Source organism: Hippopotamus amphibius, chromosome X, assembly GCF_030028045.1.
Source record: "Hippopotamus amphibius kiboko isolate mHipAmp2 chromosome X, mHipAmp2.hap2, whole genome shotgun sequence".
NCBI lineage: Eukaryota > Metazoa > Chordata > Mammalia > Artiodactyla > Hippopotamidae > Hippopotamus > Hippopotamus amphibius.
This window is the reverse complement of record NC_080203.1, coordinates 131,646,022-131,672,179: the sequence shown is the minus strand read 5'-3', so window position 1 is coordinate 131,672,179 and position 26,158 is coordinate 131,646,022. Positions and strand designations below refer to the sequence as shown.

At 44.7% G+C, this 26,158-nt stretch overlaps 1 long non-coding RNA gene across 1 annotated transcript in view; it reads left to right on the top strand.

Annotated features, from left to right (window-relative positions):
* LOC130842408 (uncharacterized) overlaps nucleotides 1-24,703 on the top strand; it is a 45,088-nt gene extending 20,385 nt beyond the window's left edge. Inside the window, exon 3 of the long non-coding RNA XR_009050422.1 lies at nucleotides 23,861-24,703. This is a non-coding gene — a long non-coding RNA (uncharacterized LOC130842408). The remainder of the gene's footprint in view (nucleotides 1-23,860) is intronic.
* The last annotated feature ends 1,455 nt before the right edge of the window (nucleotides 24,704-26,158 follow it).

The window sequence follows — 26,158 nt, the reverse complement described above, 5'->3', positions numbered from 1 at the left end:
GCACATGGCTAAGTGAAAGAAGCCCATGTGAAAAGGCTGCATACTGTATGATTCCACCTGGAGAACATCCTGAAAAAGGCAAGACGATGGCCACAGTGCCGTGATCAGGGGTAACCAAGGGTGGGGCTGGGGAGGTGAAGCAGAAGGGCTGAATTAACAGAGCACAGAGGAAACGTAGGGCAGTGAAAACACTCTTAAAGGTACTCTAATGATGGATACATGGTCCAAACCCACAGAGTACGCAGCACCGAGAGTGAACCCTGATGTACTGTGCGTTTGGGTGGTAATGCCGCGTCAGTGCAGGTTCATCAGTTCACCTCACTCACCATGCTGGCTGATAAAGGAGGAGACTCTGCGCCTGCAGGGGCCCAACGTACGTATGCCATCTCTGCACCTTCCGCTCAATGTTACTGTCAACCTAAGACTGCTCGCAAAAAATCGTCTGTATAAAAACAAAACCAAAACTAGTAGAGCAGTCACAATTTGCTGTAGAATGTCTGATGATTTTAAGAGGCGGGAGCCTTAATTTATTATCTTTATTTTTTTATAAATTTATTCATTTGTTTCTTTATTGGCTGTGTTGGGTCTCCGTTGCTGCACACGGGCTTTCTCTAGTTGCGGCACGCGGGGGCTACTCTTCGTTGCGGAGCACGAGCTCTAGGCGTGTGGGCTTCAGTAGTTGCAGCACATGGGCTCAATAGTTGTGGCTCACGGGCTTAGGTGCTCCATGGCATGTTGGATCTTCCCGGAGCAGGGATGGAACCCATGTCCCCTGCCTTGGCAGGCAGATTCTTAACCACTGTGCCACCTAGGAAGTCCCAATTTATTATCCTTAAATGCAACTTAATCCTCTGGTTGTTGTGAAATTAAAAATACCCTGTGTTCTCTCTCTTAGTTTACTTCACAGTGTCTTTGCTGACATTCTGTCTCAAAGCCCGTGCTGGGGTTATTTTATGAATCTACCTGTGTGTCCTAGATCTAGAAATGTGCTTCCTGCCTGTGCCTTCCAGGCTGCACCCCTTACCTTTCCCTGGGGTTGCCTTGAAACTGTCTGAGCCAGCCCCTTTCTGTGTCCTGGCATGGGTCTCCCTGGATGCTGCACCTTGCCAGGTGCCTCTAACATGAATATCTACTCCAGAATCCATATTTCCCTCTTTTTGTCCAAACGTGTGGCATTTTAATAATTTTAGGAACAGTTTACTAAGTACCCACGGCAAGCTAGATATTCCACTAAACACTAGACATCACAGTATTGTTTGTTCTGCCACAAAGCCTGGGCAAAAGGTGGGCTGTTATTTTATCCCTTTTGAAATCAGGAACCTGAAGTTTACCAAAGTTCAGTAACTTTCACAAGGTTATATGGCTGAGAATTGAATCAGCCTGAATCAAAGAGGTGTATGATCCCAAAGCTTGTACTTTTAAAAAAAATTTTTTTGGTTGTGTTGGGTCTTTGTTGCTGCGTGCAGGCTTTTTCTAGTTGCGGCGAGCGGGGGCTGCTCTTCATTGTGGTGCGTGGGCTTCTCATTGCAGTGGCTACTCTTGTTCCGGAACATGGGCTCAAGGTGCATGGGCTTCAGTAGTTGTGGCATGCGGGCTCAGTAGTTTTGATGCACGGGTTTAGTTACTCTGCGGCATGTGGGATCTTCCCGGGCCAGGGCTTGAACCTGTGTCCCCTGCATTGGCAGGCAGATTCTTAACCAGTGCACCACCAGGGAAGTCTGCCCGTACTTTTTTTTTTTTTAATGTATTTTATTTTTTTAAGCTCTTTATTGGAGTGTAAGTGCTTTACACTGTGTGCCAGTTTTTGCTGTACAACAAAGAGAATCAGCCGTGTTTATACTTATATACCCATATCCCTTCCCTCCCACGACTCCTTCCCACTCTCCCTATCCCACCCCTCTAAGTCATCAGCCATCATCGAGTTGGTCTCCCTGTGTTATGCAGCAGCTTTCTACTAGCTATCTATTTTACATTGGGTAGTGTGTATATGTCACTGCTACTCTCTCACTATGTCCCAGCTTCCCCTTCGCCCCCCACCCCATGTCCTCAAGTCTGTTGTCTACATCTGCATCTTTATTCTTGCCCTGTCACTGGGTTCATCAGTAGCAGTTTTTTAGATTCCATATATATGAGTTGGCATTCGGTATTTGTTTTCCTTTTTCTGGCTTACTTGGTTCTGTATGACAGATTCTGGGTCCATCCACTCACTACAAATAACTCAATTTCACTCTTTTTATGGCTGAGTAATATTCCATTGTATACATGCGCCACATCTTCTTTATCCATTCCTCTGTTGATGGGCATGTAGGTTGCTTCCATGTCCTGGCTATTGTAAATAGGGCTGCGATGAACGTTGTGGTACCTGCCTGCACTTTTAATCCGCACGATGCCTCCAGGCTGAGCACCTTGCTCTAGTCACCGGCTCTCTGCCAGGTCTAATGGAGTCTAACCCGTCTTGGCCCCCGGCCCCATTTGCAGCAGCAGCCTGTGCTTGTCTGCGCGCTACACTTCAGAGCTGTTTCCTCCACTTCCACTGCTCTGTTCTTCCATGCAGGCCTTATTTGCACATGTGGTTCCCTTGGTTTTACTGCCTGTTTTGTTAACTCCTCACCCTAGATGCCCACGTCAAACCTTACTGGTTGTATGTAACGCTTCCTCTGCCATCTCCTGCCAAGCTTCGTGGCTCTGAGTTCTCTTCTGTCGCTCCATGCATTGAATTGTCATTGCTTTCTGGTGTGTCTCTGTTACGCTCTGAGTTCCTCAAAGACTGGATCAGGCTTCCTTCATCTTTGTATTTCCAAGACCACCCCCAGTGGTGAGACCTTCGTACTGGTGTAGTAGGTACTTACTCAAGTTATCTGCACTAACATTTCCTGCCACCATGCTCCCCCAGCCCTAGTTGACTCTAGTTCTTACTGTCACGTCACCACAAAGTCATGGCATCTAAGAGCGTCCTTCTACTACATCTTCTCCATTCTCTTAAAATCGATCAACTCAGCATCTTGTCACTTCTGGTACAGATTGTGCACATCTTAAGGGCAATTTGTCGTCAGAGCTTTTGCCGATGTGATTTCTCTTGTCTACAAACCCTTTCCCTCCCACCTCCCCCTCCATCAAATTCCATGTGTCCTGCTTTTCCATCACTGTCTACCTTGGTGCCTGTCTTTGCCCTGTGCGTCCTTGGGAGTGCTTCTTGGTGATGCTTTTACCCTGTGGTATGATTTTGCTGGCATGGCCATGAGACCTTATTGTGTGTGGTCTCCTGTATTCCCAGAGAGATGGAAGAACCTTGAGAGCCTTGAAACACCTGTCTTTCACCCCTGGGTGTAGTTTTCATCAGTGATGGTGATGTGCCCTGTGTTAGTCCCTCAGTAAGCCCCAGTAACTGTGTCTCCAGCCTCTGGAGAGTTAATAGATGATCTGTCATTCTCATTCTCTGTCTCTCCCCGCCGCCTTTTCCATCCCTCCTTCTTCCTTCCTCTCTTTTTAAGTGTTGATTTCTGATCTCAAATTAAAAGATTATAAATAAAAAATTTAAAAATAAATAAAAATTTTAATTTAAATAAAATTTTAATCTAAATAAGGTAGTAATAATATCAGTAATACAAGGATAGCCATTGGTGGGCATGTATAAGAAGGGCCCCTCTTTTTGTGCCCCTCTGTGACTCTCCACCACTGTCTTTCTTCACTGGCACCCACCCATGTGTCAAGTGCCTAATAAACTTATAGGATGTCATTTTTCAAACACAGAGAGTTTTGTTGTGCCTCTGCCTTTTCACAAACTGTCGGCTTCACTGAGCGCACCCTCCTCCCTCCTCTGTCTTGATTGTGTCTGGAATCTCCCCAGCGGTCCTTTGGACCAGCCAAGTATCCGTTCCTTTGGGTTGGCATCTTGCATAGCGTCCTTCCTGGTTGAGGAGGACAGAGATGCCCCCTCCTTCCTGTGTTCTTGATCCACTATTCTTACGTTTATCGACTGGCACATCACGGCTTATTTGCATAACCATATGTATACATATCACTGTTTATTTACAGACGGAGTTTGGATTTTATCTTGTTTCTCTTTGTGTCCAAATACCACGGGATGTGCCTAGTCCGTGCTGGCCAGGAAGTAGTTCCTGAAAGGTCCTTCCAACTGCAGAGACGCTTTAAAGACTTGACTACGTATCCAGCCGTGGGCTACCTTGTGATGGAAAAGAAGTGACTTTCTTTCATGAACACTACGCACATACATCAACATCAATAATTTTTGCCTCAAGGATTGAATTGTTTATTTTTAGAAAAATGTTCCCATTTTTATGTGTCAGTGAGTTAGTGACTTTCACCCAAACCGTAATGAGACAGCTGGTAATTTTCTTTAGGCATGCGTTGGTAGCGTTTCATTCGAATGGGGTTATACAGCTCCTTAGCAAAGCAAGTATTTTAGAATGCTGTGGAGAGTTCTGATTTCACCAGTTCCCGAGGGACATGACTTAGTGGAAACACTAGGTTAGCTTTCCTGAGGCTGCAACGGGCATTTCAGTTTTGCCTTCTATCTGGTGTACAGCCTGGGCGCGTCCCTGCAAGAGACCGTTCCCTCATTTGTAAAATATAGTATCTCACATCATAATTTTACGAGATGATTTATAAACGTAAAGTGGTATAAAAACATAAGGGTTTAATAATATCTAGTTACTCAAATTTATTTCACTGCATTTTCCAATATTTGTACACTGCAGCAGCTTATTATCATCATCATATTATATTCTTCTTTCTTCTTCCTCTTCTTCTTCATCTTTCCATCTCCTCTACCTCCTCCTCTTCCTCTTCCTGTTTGTCTTCCTCCTTCTGCTTGTCTTTTCCAGGTGATGTCTTCTTGTGGCCTATGCTCAGCTGGACATGATGTTTTTACTCTATAGTTCATTAAGATGCTCCCTACAATAGGGGACTTTAGGAATTTTAGTTGGGTACATTTTTCTTTAGAGAAGAAAACTAAAAGATAAAATGAAAGGTGACTCACAGTTACGGGGCACCTCCCTGTCTCAGAAAGTGTTCCTTCTGCTTTCTGGTCATTGATTCACTTGGTCCTCTTAGCCCTTCTCGTGGACAGAGCTGGCTTCCATTTGCAGGAAGGAACATAGCCACTGCGCTACCCAAAGCTGGTGCAGGAGACTTTAATGCAAGCCTGGGATACATTTCATCGTTTAGCAGCATTCAGAGAGTAGTTTGGGAGCCCTGGCTGAAAAAATAAAAATCAAACTCAGTCTTCATGGGTGGACATATCCCCCAAATCTTTACATGGGATTCATATACCAACACGTGACCTCGCTGTGCCCTCGGCTCTGTTCTGAACTATTGGGTCCAAGTAATTTATTCTGGCTTCTTATCTTGTAACTGTTGACAAGCTTAGTACTTAACATAAATAACAAAAAATTCTTCAGAGAGAAAAGTGTGGCTGACAGCAGGTGCACTAATTCACCTTCTTTCCTGTTTTGTATCTGTTTTGGAACTGACATTTCCACGTGAAATATTCTTCTGTCTAAAAGTAAAATACCTCTATTTAATTTCCTTCAAGATAATGAATCCTTTCCCAGGAAATGCTCTTTTCTGTGGGGACTTATTTCCATCCCTCAGCCTCGCCGCCGCTTTGTGTTCTATTTACACTTCTCCTCTTTGATGAGAACACTGCTCTGTCATATGTCTCCAGCGTTGTTTTCTCTGCACGTGGCCTTCCCCCTGCCTTTGTTTCATTCCTCCACAACAAGGGTGCTCTATACATTTTCACATGCGTCTCATGGTGATTTGATTCCCTTCGTGAACTGTGATCATTAGATGAACATTCTGAATCTGCTCCTTGCATGATGTGAGCACAGCCATGTGGGAATTCTCTGGAATGTCTCACACTGGTGAGGTCGGTTGATCTCACCATTGGAAACATTGCTTTCTGCTTTTTTCCTAAGTGTTTCTGAAAACTTATAAAAAAAAAAAATCACGTGTAGCATCATCTGTTTATCTTGCTCTTCTTAAAAAGGTGTGCTTGTCTGCTTCATAGGGCACGTGCCCCTGTGAGTCAGTTTTCTGTGTTTCTGTATTTCATAACATTTTTTGGGGAAATAAAGTCGACAGACTTTTATAGATGTTTGGTTGGAAAACAAAGCCCTTCATTTAACAGTGTTATTGAGAAAACATGGGCCTTTGGCATACTGATAGCTGGCTGCAAAGAGCTGTGGTTCTGGAGCTTACCAGCTCAGTGCTGACATTTTTTCCCTCTGATTTCAAACCATATCTGCTTATCTAATCCTTCTCTAAGGACACTTAATAAAGTCAACAACTTTAAAAAATTATTTGCTCCACAGCAAGGAGGTGGGAAGTATACATAAATTCACACATACACAAACATAAATATGTACATAGCCATGTATGTACCACATATACACACATACATACACATCTGTCGTACCTATGTATGTGTATACGTACATACGTGAGGGATAGCACTGCGTACTTAGGCTGCAGTGTAACTGATACAGCTGACAGTGTGATCTGTGTAGAGGGGAGGAAGTGCTGAAGGGCAGAGGCCAGGGGAGCCCCTATCATCACACCCATTTGGGGCCGTGGGGAACAAGGGCTTTATGGTAGCTTGAGCGGTAGAAGTTGCCATTGAAGATTAGGGAAATTCATAAGGGTTCAGGCAAGAGAAAGCAGAAACTGAGTCCATCTGGGAGACCTAGGGAAATGCCAGCGGGAAGAGTCCCTGTGGGTCACTGTCCAAGCCAGCCAGCCTGGAATTTAGGTATACAGCCTGTTCCCAATAGGCGACTGAGTTGGAAAGCAGAAATTAAAGCGGAGGTCAACAGGAAGGCTTAGCTATAAGTGGGCCCGTGGCTCAGCAGTTTCTAAACTTTCTTGTTATCAATCAGTCAATCAATCAATCAATCAAATTGTGTATTCATTGAGAAAAACACTTTTCAAAATGCTCATGGGATGATCTAGGTGGAAATGAGGAGAAAAGAAAGATTTTCATGCTCTCAGGATGTGGAATGCACATAACGTGGCATTTGATGACGGCTGTTGGCCAAAGAAGGACAGACATTGAGAGAAGTGAGGTTCCGTGTCCCTTTCAGGGACACTATTCATGGGTTGAGCAGTGAGGCAGTCTTGGACCTCAGTGTCTGGCATTCAGGGCAAAGGCAGCAGAGAGATGGAGACAAACTGGGCCAGGGTGAGGAACTAGCTTCATTTTGGAAGTGGTCCCACAGAGGGTGACCTGGAGCCTGAAGTCCTTCTGTTCATGGAGGCACCATTGCTTCATTTCTTCATCATTTTTATGACCAGAGAAGATCAGGGCACATGTCCAAATAATGACCTGAGGAATGAATGTCTATATTTTCTATGACTTTTCGTGGATTCTTTGCCATCTTTCTTGAGTTCAGGATTCTTAGCGCCGTGTCCACAAGTCTGATGTGGGTATTTCAGCTCACCCATGGAACCTGGCATTGCAAATACACTCCAGTCCAAGAAAGATGGGCTGGGTGAAAGCTATTATAAGAGCCAGCCAGGAAGCGTCAAGAGGAACAGATCAATGTGCTTAAAGGCCACATGAAGATCCGCTGTGCGTGGTGCTTCAGAAGCCGCACTCAGGAATAACAAATGGCGCGAGCGAGCGCGCGCTGCAGGGGAAGGGTCAAAGTCACTTCCAGCATCGGTGCGCAGGGGCTTTCCAGCCTCTGGCTGTGGATTCCGCGACATTATGACAGATGCTCAAGCATGATGCTAGAATGGAATTTAAAACAAGCTCCTCCGTTTCATTCCTTTGCCTTTAGGCCCTGGCCATTCTGTTGAGCCAGAACTTCAAAATAGGACCCCCAATCTGCTCTCTCACTCAGATCATGTGAGAACATGCTCTATCCACCAGTTCCACTGGGGCAACACAGAAAACACGGTAGATCCTGAAATAGCAAAATAGCCAATCTCTGTCAGCTGGGTGTTTTATACTCAGATGACACACAGTGCTATCCTGACAACCACCACCCGCCCTCACCTTTCTCTCTCTTGCCTCAAGTGTGTATCTTTAGTTACGGAAACATGGTGATATCAGCCTAGATCTTAAAGACCCAGATAGCAAGGATGGAAACATTGGTAACTGGTTGTAAAGTAGATTGGAAATAATATCAAATGCAAAATCATCACGTTAAGTCATTGTACTTTTAACATTAGAATGTAAGTGAACTAGCCATCATGTTCTTTTTTTAAAAATTAATTAATTTTTATTGTTAGCTGCATTGGGTCTTCATTGCTGCTCACAGGCTTTCTCTAATTGCGCAGAGCAGGGGCTACTCTTTGTTGCAGTGCACGGGCTCTAGGTGCGCAGGCTTCAGTAGTCGTGGCTCACGGGGCTCAGTAGTTGTGGTTCGCAGGCTCTAGAGCGCAGGCTCCGTAGCTGTGGCTCACGGGCTTAGTTGCTCCAAGGTATGTGGGATCTTCCTGGACCAGGGCTTGAACCTGTGTCCCCTGCATTGGCAGGCGGATTCCCAACCACTGCACCACCTGGGAAGTCCGCCATCATGTTTTATTCTTAGTTCAAATAGACTTTTTATGAGCCTGAAAGTTATAAAACAATATTTATAATAACAGAGATAATTTGGTTTCACATATTCTGCACAAGAGAAATCCTTTAAAAATTAATTTAAAAATACGATGTGAAAGGGCTTGAGATTTTGAATTAGAAGTCTTGAGTTTGGGTTCTGGGTTGACCTTTGAACTCTTCATCTTCAGCAAGTTCATTGTCACCCAGGACTTTCAGCCAAATCATCTATAAAGAGGTACTGCTAATAGCAAGGCTTCCATTGTGTTGCTGCAAGAGCCTCACAGAGAGCTAGTGTGTGTGAAAGAATGTAGCCAGCTGCAGAGTTCAGTGTGAATTCAGAGATGTCATAAAAGTATATAGTCCTTGCTTTAAAGAGCAATATATATACATTTTTCTTTTAGAACTTTATACATAAGAAATTAATATGAATGGTAGTAGCAATTCTATTACTCGAATAGTAATTCTAATTCCTTGAGTAGTAAAACTAAGTGTAATTTCTTTTCCTGTATGTGCCACTTGATAGCAAGACAATAATGTTTAAGGCTTTCATAGGTTTAATAGATAATGGAGATTAGAACTCTTTTAAAAATGATTAAATTTGTCCTTGAATAATAAAAAGACATTGCAGTCAAATTAGTATTTGGTTGGCTTTTTTTATCCCAACTTTCTGAGAATCATTGAATGTTTGCCACCTCTTTTGAAACTCACAAAATGATTTTTAGAGAAGGCTTCTGTTTTAGAAAGATACAAGTTAAGAAACATTGAATGAGTGTCAGTAGTGGGCAGAATATCTAGAAAATATTATATAGCTGGAATTCTGATGGGGCTCAAAATGGGAAGACAATGGAACTTTCTGGTGAAGCTTGGTAAACCTTTGCCCTCTCCACCCACCTTGATTTCACTTTTATGAGCTGATTTATCTGGGACTGTGAGAACACCAGAGATGGGACAGGAAACCTTAAACAGGGCCAACATTTGCTGCAGACAGATAGCTGTCTGGTGGACTGTGGGCAGGGGTGGGCTTGGGAGGCAGGAACTGAGAGCCACGTCCCAAACGTGGCTGGAGTGGCCACTGAGGTCACACTGGTGATAAAGGGAGGAGGCTTTCAGCGGCATGGTGAGAATGCTGGTGGGGTAGACATGTCCCAGGTTCATCCACCCTCCTCGTGACATGGGAGGGCTCTTGGAAGCAGAACTCAGTAAGAGATAAAGGAGCTATTTCTGGGAAAAGGAGCTTCTAGAAAGGAGTAGGCCCTCTTCTCCTGGACATAAGCCAATCTGCGTGAGGCCTGGAGAAGAGCAGTAGCTTCTCCTGTGCTCTGAAGGGCAAAGGGAATCTTTGAGCTGCTGCAGTTCCATTTCCTGTTATATGAAATAATAATTTCCCTCATTATGAAAGCACTTTGGAGTCAAAACTTCTTGACTTAGGACTGAAACTGTCCTGTGTGGTATGTCTTTTTTTCCTGGATACAGTGTGGGTTATTAGAAGACCCAGGAAGGGACTTCCCTGGTAGCGCAGTGGCTAAGAATCTGCTTGTCAATGCAGGGGACACAGGTTCAAGCCCTGGTCCAGGAAGATCCCACATGCCGTGGAGCAACTAAGCCCATGTGCCACAACTACTGAAGCCTAGAGCCCGTGCTCTGCAACAAGAGAAGCCAGTGCACTAAGAAGCCTGTGCACTGCAACAAAGAGTAGCCCCAGCTCGCCACAACTGGAGAAAGTCCACATGCAGCAGTGAATACCCAACACAGCCATAAACAAACAAACAAATAAATAAATAAGTAAATTTAAAAAAAGGAGAAGAAGAAGAAGAAGAAGAAGACCCAGCAAGAAATGACAGAGATAGTCTGCACATACCCGGCCTGTGTTCTCTCCACCGCAGCCTGGATCTTACAAGGGACTGAAGCTGTTTCCTCCTCCTCTCTGGTCAGCCCCTACTCCCTCATTCTGTATCGGATCCCCATTCTAGATGTACGCAGTCTTGATTCCTTGGAGGTAGCTTGTCCTGACACAGACCTTGATTAATTAATGCTACACATGCAGAGGGAGTCCACTCCATGCAGTGTAACACTCTAGGCTGTCAGGGAGCCATGAGCCAATGAATAGACCTAGTGTCTTCAGCCACAAAACTTAAAGGAAAAGTAAAGTAGAAATACCACCTGGATGAGAATGTTCTTCCTAAACCATTCACTACTCTCAACGGCTTCTCAAAAAAAGATGGTTAAGAAAAGGGTGTCGTGGGACTTCCCTGGTGGTCCAGTGGTCAAGCCTCTGCACTTCCACTGCAGGGGACACAGGTTCTATCCCTGATCTGGGAAGTTCCACATACTACAGGGTGGCCAAAAGAGGAAAAAAAAAGAATGAAGGAAAAGAAAGCATGTTGTATTGCTGGTACGTGCGCAGAGACATGGTGAGAGAATTAGAAATTCTGTGAGAGGGCTGGATTGCTATAACATCACACAGATTCTCCCGGCCAGGAATTTACACCCATCGGATTAAAAAGAAAGACATTGTCTCAAGCACTGTCAGGCATCCTGGACCACCTTAGAATTTGTTCTTCCTGGAAACGATTCCTTTGAGTTTTCCCTCCAATGCCGTGATCCTCTGCTTGACTGTAGTTTTGGCAGAATTTTTACTTAAAACCTGTAGTGTTTTAAGAATTAAGCCCAAGGTTGTGGTGTTTGCCTTCCAAGAAGTCACTGGCAAACACCCACTCTTGGTTTGTTTTCAGATTTGCCGCCCGGCTGATCTCCAAGCTTGTCAATCAGCCAGAAAGTGTATATCCTGCAAATCACAACTGGAATCCATCCCTGGCACAAAGCTGGGCTGTCAGTTTCGGAAGATAAAGCGTGTTTCACTCAGGAGTCGCATTTAATTATGCAGAATTTATGTGTTTTATTTTTCATAACTCTTGAGTGTTAAGCCATAAATGTGAGCTAATAATAGAAAACGCGTGTAAAATACCTAACAGGTTAGGTGGGTAGAAGACACACCAAATACAATCCTTGCCCTTCCTCTTGTACTTCTCTCCCTTTACTTTGCAAGTGGAGAAACAACTTGTTAGAGGTGGTTAGCTAATCTAAGATTCTGAAAATGTTATCAGTCCAAAAAGGGTGCACATGTATGTGTGAAGGTAGATGGAGGGAAAGATTAGAATGTATAATGGTCCATTTCTTGGTGGCCAAGGTTAAGATACGCAGAGTAATGAGAGCATTCTATCAGAACGTGATATGCTTCGTTCATTGAAGTGTAACTGACTACTTACACTGATGCTACACTGAAAGCTGATAACTGCCCTCTGTTTCAAATACAACTTGAGAAATATCTTAGGAGCATCCAAAGTACGCAAGGAACAAGTGTGGAAACTAGGAAGATGCATTGAACGTCTCCACAACTCCGCCACCACCAGTGGGTACGTTTCAGAATTCAGTTCCACCAGCTTCACCAGTGCTTTAAGCTTCCTCCCACTGAAGACTGTCCCTGATCTAACTTGGAATGTAGAAACAGCTCTTATTGTTAGTATTGAGGAAGAAATATATAAATAAATAAGTGGAATACAATGCATGACATAAATCCATAGTGGGGAGAGTGCCTGCCTGTGTGTTGCATTTATGTGCTTTCAGTCCTACTTGCAGTCACTTGAACTTTTATCACTTGGTAACTTGGTAAATGAGACAAAGAGGTCTTTAAGAAGATACCAGGATTTTGGAGGTATGTATTTTGCACTTCCAGGATACTGTGATATTTCTAGATCCAAAATTTCTTGATATTACAATGCATACTAAATCTGTCTTTTCTGGGTGCGTGATAAAAGCTAAAAACAGCAGAAGCAAAGGTCAGTGGGATGTAATGAATTTCCTGGAGGGGTTGAAAGTATACATTTAATAATTTCATCATCAGTTAACCTGCTGGCTAGAGAACATTGCTAAATCCTATACAAGTTAGAGTCAGAGGAAAGTGTGACATTTGTCCATGACTGGGGTTACTTATCAGGCTAGCCTACGAACATGTGATCTTGAGATGTGGCTCAGGGACAACCAAGGAAGAGGCCATGCCCAAACCAAGAAGGCACGTGTCCCACAGAATGAAATTATAGTGCCTGCAAATCAATAAGGCACACTTAGGATCTCACTGTGTAGCTTCACATGGTGTCTGAGTTAGAAGCTTTGTGACACAGTGTAGTGAAGGAGACCAGTCAGGAGACAGATGTTGCACTTGCTGGGATGGCTTCGGTGAAGGTGACTGAAGAGACGTGCCCATACAGGACCTGGGATGGTGGAAACATAAACTTTATGGAAATAAAAACATTGCAAATAAATCTCATGGCTCTGTGTGACTCTTCATTGAAACACACGTTACTAGGAGCATTACATGCTAGAGAGGACGGAAGCTTCTAGACAAAAGATGAAGAAAGCAATTAAAGGGCATAATCCACTGAAATTAAATCCAGATCTAGGGACATTGTTTAGAGAACTGAACAGCAGTTAGGGTGAAGAGCATGGACGCTTACTGAGAAAAGAAATCTCTTCATTTCTTTCTACCATTTCCTCTTGGAATCCAGCCACATGCTTGGCATGACGTTTTGCATAGTGGCCACTCAACAAATTGGATGAACTATTTAAGAATCCACTGGAAGAGTTTCATGGCTCTGAAACCAGAAGATATTTTAGCTGTCATCCTCTTCAGACATCCTCTTCAAATTCAGTAGACAAAGTGCCACGTAGGGGAAGAAACTAATCTTTTTCCTCTTTCCTTTTAAGTTATCGAATGGGGTCCGTATAACAGAGACAGGCTAGCAAGAGGAAAGCATACACATTTATTGTGTGTAAGGTTTACATGACATGGGAGCCTTCGTAAGGAAATGAAGACCCGGAGAAACGGTTAAACCTGAGTGTCCTTACGCCAGGTCTGATGGAGAGTGGAACGTGAGGATAGAGCAGAGGTGAGCTGCATGTAGTGAACTGGGGGAACCTCAGCAGGGGCTGTGCCTGCAGATTCCTCTCTGTGTGCCTTCATCTTCCCGGGTAAAGATGCTCCTTTCCTCCAGGTCCGCGGAGGGGACCTTCCAGTGAGGATTTTCTGCGAGTGCCATTCCTCAGATTCCTTCAGCGAGACATATTCCCTATGCCAAGGTACCCTATTTTGGAATAGTGTGTCCTGAACCCCATCAACTGAAATCCAATAGAACAAGTGATTAAAGTCCATTTCTTACTCTTTTTTTTTAAGCTCTTTATTGTGTCAACTATAAATTGGAACTTGCCATCTGCTTGTACAAGAATTAAATCACTTTGTGCTGCTGCAGCTGCTGACCTTCCACATCCCCTGAAGGGAATTCAGGGGGGAGACCAGGAAGGAGGCCCTCTGGGCTTTGGAGGATGGGCGGAACAGGTCTTCAGACGGTTAGACGTTTTCAAGAGCTGATTTTAGGAGCCCAGCCCTTGCATCCCCTCATCTCTAGAAAAGCACTAAGTCCCTACCTGGTGACGTCTGCTCCTCGTGACTAGCAGAAACCCCCTACAAAAGTGCGTGTTTGATTGGATGTGCTCCTCCTTTACCAAGAATACATAGATACTAATCTTCCCCCCTGCCTCTTTGGAACAGCTTCTCAGAGCTACCTGGGATGCCGTCTCCTGGGTTGCAGTCCTCATTTTGCCTCAAATACATTCAACTCGCAACTCACATGTTGTGTGTTTTTTTTAAGTTGACAATTGGAATATCGTTGCTTTATACTGTTGTGCCAGTTTTTGCTGTACAACACTGTTTCTTAGTCTTGACCCAGTGCTCTTGAGTCTACGCAGTACCATTCCCCACAGTATTGCGTTGCAATACATGATTTGCTTTCTATGACTTGACTTGGCTATGAAACATGTTCAATGAGAAAAGTCAACATCTTGTACTTAATCACTTAATACGAAAAAAACCCAATATTTTCTCAAATCCTGTCTTTCTGTCATGGTGCTCAGATGTATTCTACAAGAGCCTGCATGTAGTTCTATAAAGGAATTCTGTGAAGGCATTATATTACTTATTTTCACTCAGTAGCTCAGGAACACATCTGCTCTATGGCGACTTAAAAAAAATGTACAACGTGAGAGTTGCGAGTTGAGTTTATTTGGGGCAAAATGAGGACTGCAGCCTGGGAGATAGCATCCCAGATAGCTCTGAGAAACTGCTCCAAAGAGGCAGAGGGGAAGAGTAGTATGTATGTGTTCTTGGTAAAGGAGGCATGCAATCAAATACATTTTTTTGTAGGGGGTTTCTGCTAGTCACAAGGAGCAGACATCACCATGTAGGGATTTAGTGCTTTTCTAGGTATGAGTGATCTTGGGTGGCCTCAGCCCGCAGTGTTTTGAAGCAGGGTTTCAGCTCCCGGTCAGTGATTGAGGTCGGGTAGTGGTGGTGAGAGCACTCGTCACTAGGCCGGTGGTCAGTGACAAGGCCCTGACCCTACGGCTTTGCAGAAAAGAATTCCCGCAAAGACGGAAAGTAGTGAAACAAGTAAACTATTTATTAGGGGAAAAAAAGGAGCAGATACATGTGGATAGACACACGGGCTCAGAGAGAGTTGCACCCTTGTGGCAGTTTAAATCACTTATATGGGGCGTTTCTTCCGTGTTTCCTTTGACCAGTCATTCTGATTTGCCTGGTTCAAAGTCCATATTTGGTGTATCTGAGGATTTTCCCACGTGTGTGTGTGCATGTCTTAGCCAAGATGGATTCCACTGAAGAGGCCTATGGGTAGGTTTGGCCACTTGGCATCCCTCCCCTTTTGACCTGCAAGGAGGCTTTCTGTGCATGTGAGGTCGGGGGAGGTCTGCTGACTTCCACAATGAGGAATATGTGGTCTCTTATCTTCTATCTGGGCAGGGCCCAGCCTCCTCTCCCAATTGTCCTGTTATTGCTGTCTCAGAGTATTGGTTCACAGGGAACAAACTCAGACTGTTTGCCCTGGGGGCCCATCTGTCTCCTGCTTCAAGAGGAGATGCAAGGGTTGTGCTCCTGAACGCATCTATCTGAAGACCTGTTCCGCCCATCCTGCAAAGCACAGAGGGCCTCATTCCTGGTCTCCACTCTGAATTCCCTTCAGGGGATGTGGAAGGTCAGCAGCTGCAGAAGCAGGTGCGATTTGGTCCTTGTAGGGGCCGATGGCAAGTGCCAGTTTATAGTTGACAGGAGGCTGCCAAAATAAACAAGACTGTAATAGACACAAGGAGTCCCTGAGCATCTGACTTGGAAGGAGCAAACTGTGAAGCATGTGGGGAAAATGAGAGAGGAATGCTCACATTCTCCCTCCTGTGAGCTCTGTATTCAGTGTCCTTTTCGTTGATCTTTTTCTTTGTGTTCTCGAGATGGGATATAATTAATGTGAATATGCTTTCTTGGTTTCTCTCACGTTCTGCCTGCAGGCAGTTAAATCCGAGCATCTTGGTTGCAAGATGTATTGCATTCCCTTGAGCATGGCGACAGAACGTAACTGGAGTCATTGCAGCATTGCTTCATCTGCTTCACAACAGGAGCGAACTGTAATCGGTTGCCTTTTAAGGGGGTCAGTGTTTCCCTCGTTCCCAGTATCTCCTTGTCTGCAAATACTGTCAGGCTCCTGGAGGAATGGCTTGAGCGCCGCGGTTCTGAGGCTTTTGCTTGTGCTATTTTCTTGGGCTGTGCCCTTCCCTCCTGTCTCCGTTCCCCACCATCCTCCTCAGCCCTAGAGGTCTCAACCAGTCCCTCAGTTATTCCCAGCTCCTTGTTCCCCATGTCCCTTGCTCTGTTTGCGGTGTGTGTCCCTCCCTACTGTCCCTGGGGTAATTTGTATTTGCACTGAAGATGATCGTTTTTGAAAAATATTCCTGTGCTCTTGTCCTTGAGCATGGCTTCCCCACCTCCAGGGAACCAGAATCATCCATTATCTAGAATGCCAATAAGGGTTTCTACAGGAGGAGTGGAAAGAAGAAATAATGAGGTCATTGTTCACCGCCACTCCCAAAGCCCGCTCTTTTTTTGAGAACCTGAGGTGAAGCAGCCGATCTTGAAAGGCAGGCTTTCTCGGGGAGAAAGGGGATTTATAGCCAGCTTTACATATCAAAAGGAAAGCTGGGCGGCCAGCCTGTCAAGTCTTACTTAAGTCCTAGAATGGAGAGAGTAGAGGGTCAGACTTCAGGCAGGGATCAGCACACTTTTTCTGTTGTGTGTCAGATAGCAAATATTTTAGGCTTTGCAACCACTCTGTTCTGCATTGTGGCGCAAAAGCTTCCACAGACAAGGCGTAAAGCCATGAGTGTGTCTGCGTGCCACTAAAACGTTGTTTAGGATTGAAATTTGGATTTAAATCATTTTCATGTGTCTTCAGATGTGCTTTTGATTTTCTTCAGCCATTAAAAAAAGATTAAAAAATATTCTTTATCTCCTGGACTACAAAAAAAGCAGGGCAAGGCCTGGATTTTGTCCTTCTTGAGCTAGTTTGCAGACCCCTGACTTCAATGAAGATTTTCCCCCTGCAGCAACTTGAGGCAGGCACAGGAGGCAGGAAAGGAAATAGCTGTTTAAATGGTGCAGCAGCAAATCTTGAGCCTTCTCTGGAGTTACCTGCAACAGGAAAGGGCAGCACAAAGCTTGATGGGAAGAGAAGCCAAAGGCAGAGGGGCATTTGCCATGCTTGCAGCTGGAAATTCTGGAGCAACGCAGCGCAGAGGTTGCCCCAGGTGAACAGGAGGGGAAGGGATGCTTGGTTGAGTAGAAACGCAGGCGTTGCTGAGGAGGCGGGCTGCTCCCCCCACTCGGGAGCCTGCCTCATGAGCTGTGTTGGCACAGGTGGCACCCAGTTGGTCATAGGGACTCTACAGGGGACATCGAAAGTGGCTCCTGGCGCTGATTCAGTATGGTGTTGTATGGCAAAGGACAAGGTGACCTCACAGCAGAGGCAGTGGGTTGGACGGCAGATGATGTACGGGACAGGAGGAAGAGAAGGAGAGAAAGTAGCCCTTTTAGGAGTTGAGCTGTAGAGGAAACAGGAGTATATTTCATGCATTTCCTCCTGAACTGCCTCACTGTGCATAGTCACTGTTTATCTCCTCTCACAGCTGGGAGTTGTTTGAGAGTATAGTCTTTTTCTTAACCCTCTTCCTTCATCACTTAGAATCTAGCCTCACTGCTTTGGAAATCAGAGGTGCTTGATGATTCTTTGTTGAATTAAGATGTTATGGTATATTATGTACACCTAAGTTATCATATGCAGGAGCTAAAGACCCAGACTCACATGTTGTGCCCTGAGCCTCTACTGCGGGATGGTTTTATGACTTTTTGTCCAACCTTCATTGTCACTGATGCTCATACAGTCTTTAGCAAGAGTATTTGGTAATATTGAAGAGGAACATTAGAAGTTTGCGCTCAGCTAGAAATAACTTCATGCTTGCTCTCCTTCTGTAAAATCTGCTTGCTGCGCTGAGATAAGAACAAGATGACCTAGCAATCAACTGTAACCTTAAGATGTTCTGATAAGTATGGAATGTTCTGCTCCTGCTCCTGCAAGTTTCTGTTTGGAAACCCCCTGCATGTAACCCATAGCAACTCCCGCACTCTGTAACTGCCCGTAACCTATAGTAACCAGGTAACCAATCAACCAATGCTAACTGTAACCATGTGCACTGACCCCTATGAAAATAAAGCTCACCCTGAGCTCGGGGCCCCAGAACTTTAGAGCGTTAGCTCATCTGGGACCGCCGGCTTAATAACCTGAGTTCTCCAACCCTCCGAGTGTGGTGCCTGGTTTCTTGACAGACCGATTAGATTTCCACAACAATATATGTTAATAAAGTTTGCACTTATTATAACCTTGAAGAAATTAACACTTATCTTCCTCTTTTTTCTGACTTCTCGGTGAATCTTTAAATATTAGTGCTCTTTGTCAGCATTGTGTAAACTGACACGTTCTCCTCTCTCACTCATTCTCTCTTTCTCTTTCTTGAAGTGAGCCGACACTTACAACATAGGCAGTAAATTGGTTTGTCAAGAACAGTGTTTGTGGAAAGAGTTTTATGGAACTGTTATAGTAAAATATCTTGAAAGGTATCTTCTACCTCAATTTCATTTGTCCAGAAGCATGATATTTGGGACAGGATTTCATATTGTTGAAGTTTTGGCACATTGGAGAATGTGTAAGGGACATTTCATTATTTTTCTGAAACACCCATGCATATCTGCATTGCAATGGAGGATGAGAGGAAATCTGACAAAGATTGCAGTGTTCCGTTCAGTGAGATGTGTGTACGTTAGCAATTTTCTCTACTCTGATTATAATATGGGGGTGAGTTTGTTAAATTCTTTTATTATATCAAATGGAAAATAAAATACCACCACATATAACAATTACAATTTCTTGAAGAAAAATATAGTATATATATATATATGCTATATATATATATACTATATATTATATATATTATTAATATATATATTCTTTTTTCTGGGAAGCTGTTCAAAGCTGAATTGTGCCACTCCCAAAGTGCATGTGTTGAAGTCCTGACACTTAGACCTCAGAATGTGACTGTATTTGGAGATGAGGCTTTAAGGGGGTTGTTAAGGTAAAACGAGGCCATTAGGAGGAACCCTAATCTAATCTGACCCATGTCCTTATAAGAAGAGATTAGGACAGAGACGCACACAGAGGGACGACCATGTGAGGACACGGGAAAGACGGCTGTCTACACGCCAAGGAGAGAGGCCTTAGGAGTAGCCAACCTGCTGACACCTTGATCTCAGACTTCCAGCCTCCAGAGCTGTGAAATCCATTTCCGTTGTTTAAGCCCCTGCGTCTGTGGTGCTTTGTTGTGGCAGCAAACTAGTACAGACGCGTTGGGGATTTGCAGGTCCCAAGAGATGTGGGTGATTAACCTAGATGTTGTTTCAGCATCCCTTCTCTTACTGGGTGTCTTTCAGCTCTTGCCCTCCCTTTACTAAAATGGGCACACAGCTGGTAACAATCCCAGCGCACAGAACGGCAGGCCGGGGTCGGGCTCTCAGGGACAATGTTCGGATGTCAGGTGTCACTTGGGGGTGGCCAGCTGCTTGGTCCCCAAAGGCCTCATGGAGTACAGTGGACTTTGGTGAGTCCTAGCAGCCCAGGGCTTCACCCTTAGCTTTCACGTTTCGGACACTTGATCCAGTTGGAGCCCAGCAGGAGGTGGATTTACTTTAGTTCTGACCACACAGGCCATACGATCGATCAGATGATCAGTCAGATTTGAGTCCTCTCATCCGCCTCCTCTTTAAAGGGCCTTTGAGCGTCATTATTCTGAACGTGACGTGTTGGTTTTGTCAGCATTCAGAGGGGTGTAGACCCCCAAGTGCTTTGACAGCCCTCACAAGGATATCTGTCTGCCCAGAAGACTGCTGTGAGTGCATGCTGGTCAGTCATCCTTATTATTACTGGGGTGCTGCTCTTGCTGTCGTCATGGAGACAGACAGCTCAGGTCACCTGAGCATCTCCGCAAGGCCATGCAGCACAATGCTGGACGAATTCTGCTCCGGCTGCTGCTGCTTTTTCTTCTTCCTCTTCTTCTTCCACTTTCCCTCCTCCTCCTCCCATCCTCCTCTCCCCCTGCTTTACGGCAGAAATACTGCAAATACAAGAAAGTTAATAAAAACTAGCTTACAGAGAAGCTGTATCCCAACAATCTACTTAAGAAATTTGTAGTTTTCTGGTTCTTTCGGATACAAATGATCAATGGAAGTTGTGTTCCTGGTCCGTTTGCAAAAGTCTATGTAAACTATAATACACATGGAAGTAGTAAATATATAATTCAACTGCATTTGTTTGATTTAAATATTCTGTATTTGGAAGTCAAAATACCGTTTTTAATTGTGCATATTTTTTATAGTATGCAGTAAAAGTGTATGTTTTGCACACTGACCAAGGAACAAGGCAACGTGGAAATCACCCCTTTTCACTCACCCAGTATCACCAACACAGATGTGCTCTCTGACTTCTGTGCGTGGTTCCCTAGGATCAGGTGGTAGCTGATGGTTTAGTTGTGGGAAGACGGTATGGTGCCAGTAATGCTCTTCTGGAAACATTATGAAAGTTGGAGTGAACAGTGTTGTTTCTCAGAAGAAAGTCTCACTATTTCGGTTCAGAGACCGAAACTAGAGGACAGGGCACATCCGTTCTTCACATTTCCTAATTTCCTGTCAGTCTGTAAAGCATCCTTAAGATCCTTCCTTCATCTCTGCCCCACAGTGACCCTTTCACCACTCGGAACCAGAAACCCCTCCGTAAGGTGGCTGAGTGCATGAGGACAAACTCCTTCCTGCCTCAGCGTCCACATGGCCACAGAGCTTATCCCCCCAGGGCACCGGTGCCGGGGGCGGGAAGGGTGCCTGAGAGCTGTGGTCCTCTTACCCTAGAAGTCACGAGGGAGCCTCTGAGGGAGAGGGGTGTGGAGAAATGGAGTCACAGAAGGGGCTGCTGGTGCCAGAGGCCAGGCAGAGAGAGTGAGAGGAGGGGGCGAGGAAAGGCTCGGTGGGTCAGGGCAGCACTGAGGAGGGCCTGGCCGGGGGGTCCTCGGTGAGAAAGGGAGGGGAGTGGAACTCACCTACCGTTGTGGGGTAGGAAGAGGCACTGAGAGCAAAGGGATTCTCACAAATAAACCCCAGTGTGGCTGTGTAAAGGCAGTTTGCTCAAGCTGCGAAGTACGCACTTGAAAATGCCCACGTCTGCACGTCAGCAAAGATGTCGTGGGGGCGCTGTGCCGCGTTCCGTATTTCATGGATTGGAAATGTATTGAGAGCTATTATTAAGGGTGTGCCATGACTCCTAAGATGCAGCGTTGGCAGAGGAGAGTGGCAGTTGGTCTTATCCGGATGCCAATTCGATTTCTGTTGTCAGTCACTAGAGCATAGGTTTGCAGAGGCCGCACGCACAGGAATCTCTCTAGCACACTCTTTAGGGATGAGGATGAGCGACAGAGGAGCAGGGGGACCCAGAGCTCACACTCTCCGAGCACGTGTGCAGGAGAAAGAGCTGCAGAGAAGACACGTGAGCCAGCACAGGAAAGCGCTCTTTATTCCCAGGTGCCTTTACAGCCTCCGGCATGAGGACGCTGTTGGCGAGAGGGAGACAGCCTCCCACTGGCATTTCAGGGAGAAACGCCTGTCCGCTCTAGGTGTACTGAAAACATACTGTGGCTTCGTGGTGCTTTCCCGTGTGACAGGGCCTCTCTGGGCAACTCTCAGGAGGTGGTGTAAGTCCAGTATCCAGGGAGAACACAGAGAGATTTGGGGGACTGCTTATTCGTAGCAGTTTCCTCACTCTCCCAAACTTGTAGTACCTGCTTCCCTGCCAGGTGTTTGGCATAGACACCTACAGAGCCTCCTGTTTCTTGGTTGGGAGGGAGCTTTGGAGGATGGGGCACGCCTGGCCACTTTCCTGCTCTCAGTTACTTGGGGACCAACATGTAAAAGGCTTACACTTGACAAGTGGATGAGAAAGAAGGACGGAGAGATAGCATCTCACTGCCATCTGGCCTGGCCATGGGGAGAGTGAGGTAGAAGGTCTTGTGATGCTTGAACATCTGGTGTAGCCTGTGGGCTCATCTGGAGATAGAAAGCTCATAACCGGACATGCACCAGAACCGCTCTCATGGCTGTCACTGCTTTTCTCTGGCTCAGCTCAGGCTGGGCGTCCACATGTACAAGGCGCCCTGGAGGGGGTGTTCTTAGGTTGGGAAGCTCCTGCCTTGATGATGTTCTGGTGTCAAAAGTAATAATAAAATTTGTTGAGTGGCCCTGGAGCAATGACTTTTGCATGTGTAAGATGCACATGAAATCCTCACAGGTGAGATAGAGGTTGATTCCAAGGGTCTCTTCTCGTTGAGCCTCCAGTATGACAGCTGACCCTCAGGACTTCCTTGTCCCCGATACCTTAGGGCCATCAGGTCATCTCAAATAAGAAGGGTCTGCTTGGATTTTAACCTGATTTAGTTGCTTTTAGATAGTTTATTATTGTTATTTATTAATCCATTTTTATTTTAGTATACTTTTAAAATAATTTTTACTATTAATTCCATTCTGTTGCCATGTATTTCATCTTCAAGAGATGAAACCATTGCTGACTGCATTGCATACCTTTCATAATTATCTTCAAGAGATAAAACACATGGTGAGAGAGTGGAACAATACTAAAAAGGATAATTCAAGTATATTTTCTTTAAATAAAGGATGATTTGAATCTGCACATTGGAAAGGCACACTCAATAGTTAGGAAAACCAACCCTCAGATGGTAAACATAAAGATGTATTCTAACAAAATGATCAAAGTAAAGAAATGGAAGAAAATTTCCCTCCCCTAGAGCCTCCAGAAAGAAATACAGTCCTGCCAGCACTTTGATTTTGGGACCATGAGATCTTTTCAGACTTCGGGTCCCCGGAATTATAGGATAATAAACTTGCATTGTTTTAATCCACTAAATGTGTGGCCAGTTGATACAATGGCAGTAGGAAATCAGTACAATATCCGTTTTGTTTTCAGCTGCTCTTTCTATTTTTGCAAAAGGATTCATGGAGATTTAAAAAACCTTGACACTGTCATCTTGCCTTTGTCCAAGATGCTAATGATTTGTTTAAACTCTAGGGTGTAGGACTAAGTTGAATGAAAATTATCAAATATTTTCCTTCCCTAAACCATGATAGGAAGCGATATTTTATGGGTAAGAAAATGGGATTCATGATACTGCCTCTTAAGTAAAGTGTCTGTTTCTATAGAAGATATCCTAGGCTTGCTCATTGTTTACAGCAAAGGAAAAGAAATTTGTGTTCAGTTTCTCATTCCCTTTTACCAACACACTTGTTATGGATATTGAAATCATTCCTGGGTGTCTTCCCTGTAAGTAACACATTTGTACTTTCCAAAAAGAGACAGCAAAACTCTGAGCTAGTGAAAACCATCTGTTGTAACCAACCGAGAAGGGATGAACCACAGTTGCCTGAATCTTCGGGACGGCAAGGTATGAGCCATCGATTAGAAACGGTGTGAAGAGATGGATGCATGCAAGGACTTTTTGCAGACATCCTTTCAAATGTAGTGAATGTAGGTGCTTGATGGGAGAAGTGACAAATAGATTCACATTATACTGAAGTGACATAATTAAATAGGTGAAATTGGCTGTGGCATAGATTTAATAAACAAAATGTTCCTTTCTAAGTTCTTCTTTACCTCTTCTATTACGTTCACGCCTTTTTGCTTAAGATTAGGAAAAAAAGATCTCAAATCTTCTAACCCATCTTCCTATTTGCCACAACAGGCCCCGTCTCCACCACACCCTCTCAAAGTCCTGGCACCCCAGAGAATTTTCATGAAAGGAGGACCTGCTGCCCCTGACCTTCGCTTGTGACTCTGCCTGAAAGCAGGGTTGACCGTGATGCGTAACTTACAATAGACCTCTGGAACCGGGAACTCTTGTGTGCAACATAGGTCACTTTTCTTCTTATGATGGAAGTCTCATACGTGCATCAGAAGAATGACTTCAGGGCACGAGACTTCAGGGATGCTGAGCCTTGATTCTCAAGTTGTATCTCAAATCCAATCCAGTGCAGCTCTGGGGACTTGTGTATAGATCACCTCTCTCAGCAGAGCAGGCTTTGGCAAACGAGTTAACGGTGAAGAGTCAATAACTACTGAAGTGCTTTCTCCTGAGTCCAGTGGCTCTCAGATCCTGGAGTTGGTGTGAAACCTAACTCTCCCTCTCCCTCTCTCTCTTTCTCTCTGCAGATATTTTTGCAAAGATCTCTAAACTCCTGCAAATACCATTTCATTAATCCTCTTTACATCAGCCCAGTGTACTAGGCATGCAAAGACGTCTTATTTCCGTAGAGACTAGAGAAGGACAGTCCGTCAAGGTTTCACAGTGATGCTGTGGTACACTGGTGATGGTGTGATGGAGCACACATGGGGCTGATTCTCCTCGGTCCTCTGCAGAATGATACAGCCTTTCCCCAAACAAGCAAGATAGGGGGAGGGGAGTAACAGGTGCAAAATACTATGTATAGGAAAAAAAGCTGCAGGGATATATTGTACAGAGCAGGGATGGTAGCCAGTGCTTTGTAATAACTATAAATGGTGTGTAACCTTTAAAAGTTGTGAATCACTATGTCATTTACCTGGAACTTACATAATATTGTACAGCAGCTGTACCTCACTTTAAAAAAAACCCTTTATATAACTAAAAAAAACCCACATAGCTTTCCTTTTGTGCCATAAGTTTAGGGCCACGTTAGTGATTAAAGCAGTAAAAGAGACACTTGCCCAAGAGGCCTTCCTTTGTCCCACCTTCCTGCCATTTTTTCTCATCCTTTCTCTGGTTCTTTACATCAGGAGTGATCCAGCTTCTTCCAACTGGTCTACCTTTCTGCTTCTAGCTCCAGCCTCTGTCCTAGCTGCCTGCTAAACTTCCTCTGGGCCTGTCAGAGCGTGTGTGCGTGTGTGTACGTGCATGTGCGTGTGTGTACGTGCGTGTGCGTGTGTGTGTGTGTGTGTGAGAGTAGAGGGAGCTCTGACTGCCCCCGTCCTCCCCAGCACAGCACAGAGATCCCCACCCCACACGGTGTTCACTGTGAGTGGCTGTGCGTAGGGCATCCCCGGAAAGAAACTTCTTGTGAAATATTTGAGGGTGGCTCTGTGTCTCCTGCTGCAGTGCACCCTCATAGCTTATCTATGATGGTACCTGGAATCTAGTGGCCGTCCAAAGAATAAGCATTAGCTAATTGCTTCACTGAGTTAACATGGGAAAGCTGCGGACACCAGAGGAAACTTCATTGAGTTAACATGGGAAAGCTGTGGACACCAGAGGAAACTTCATTGAGTTAACATGGGAAAGCTGTGTACACCAGAGGAAACTTCATTTCATCAAATATTAGCATTGCTGTCCGACAAAGACTCTCTAATTGTGGAGCTCTTCTTGGCTTTTTGCAGTTCACACTGCACACCTTTAGGCATGTCATAGCCCTGAAATAGCCCATCAAGGCATACACCATCAAATTTTCTGTGTTTTCAGGCACACAGCTGCCTAAATACAATGTGCATGTTATTGGGGTTTTTAAACCACATTTAATGGGAGGAAAATCTTAAAGGCAGACACCTCACTCATTTTATGAGAAAGGTATAACTGTTTTGAGGATTGATAGGTCTGGTCAATAAGCATAGAAGAGATTGGAGAAAGGCAACTATTTGTAGAAAATCATATTGGTAAGTATAACATACATAGCATTATTATGAATCTGACTTTTTTAAAGAAGTCAGCAGCCAGCTTTGTGCAGAGGATTTCCTCTTTGTGTTCTCATGTGATGCTCACAAACACTGTGTAAAGTATGATTGCATAAAATAGTTACATTCATGCTACAGCTGACACAATGTCCCTGAGAGTGTTGCCTTACCTAAGGCCATGCCAGTAGTAAGTGGTAGAACCAGGACGGACACCAAGGCTTTGAACCCAGACTTAGTGTGTGTGTTCTCCTTCACCCTGGCTACCAAATTCTAAAACCCACAGACTCTGCCCGCATCTATGCGTGAGCTTTAGGGAGGTTGTAAACACCCGAAGACTCTA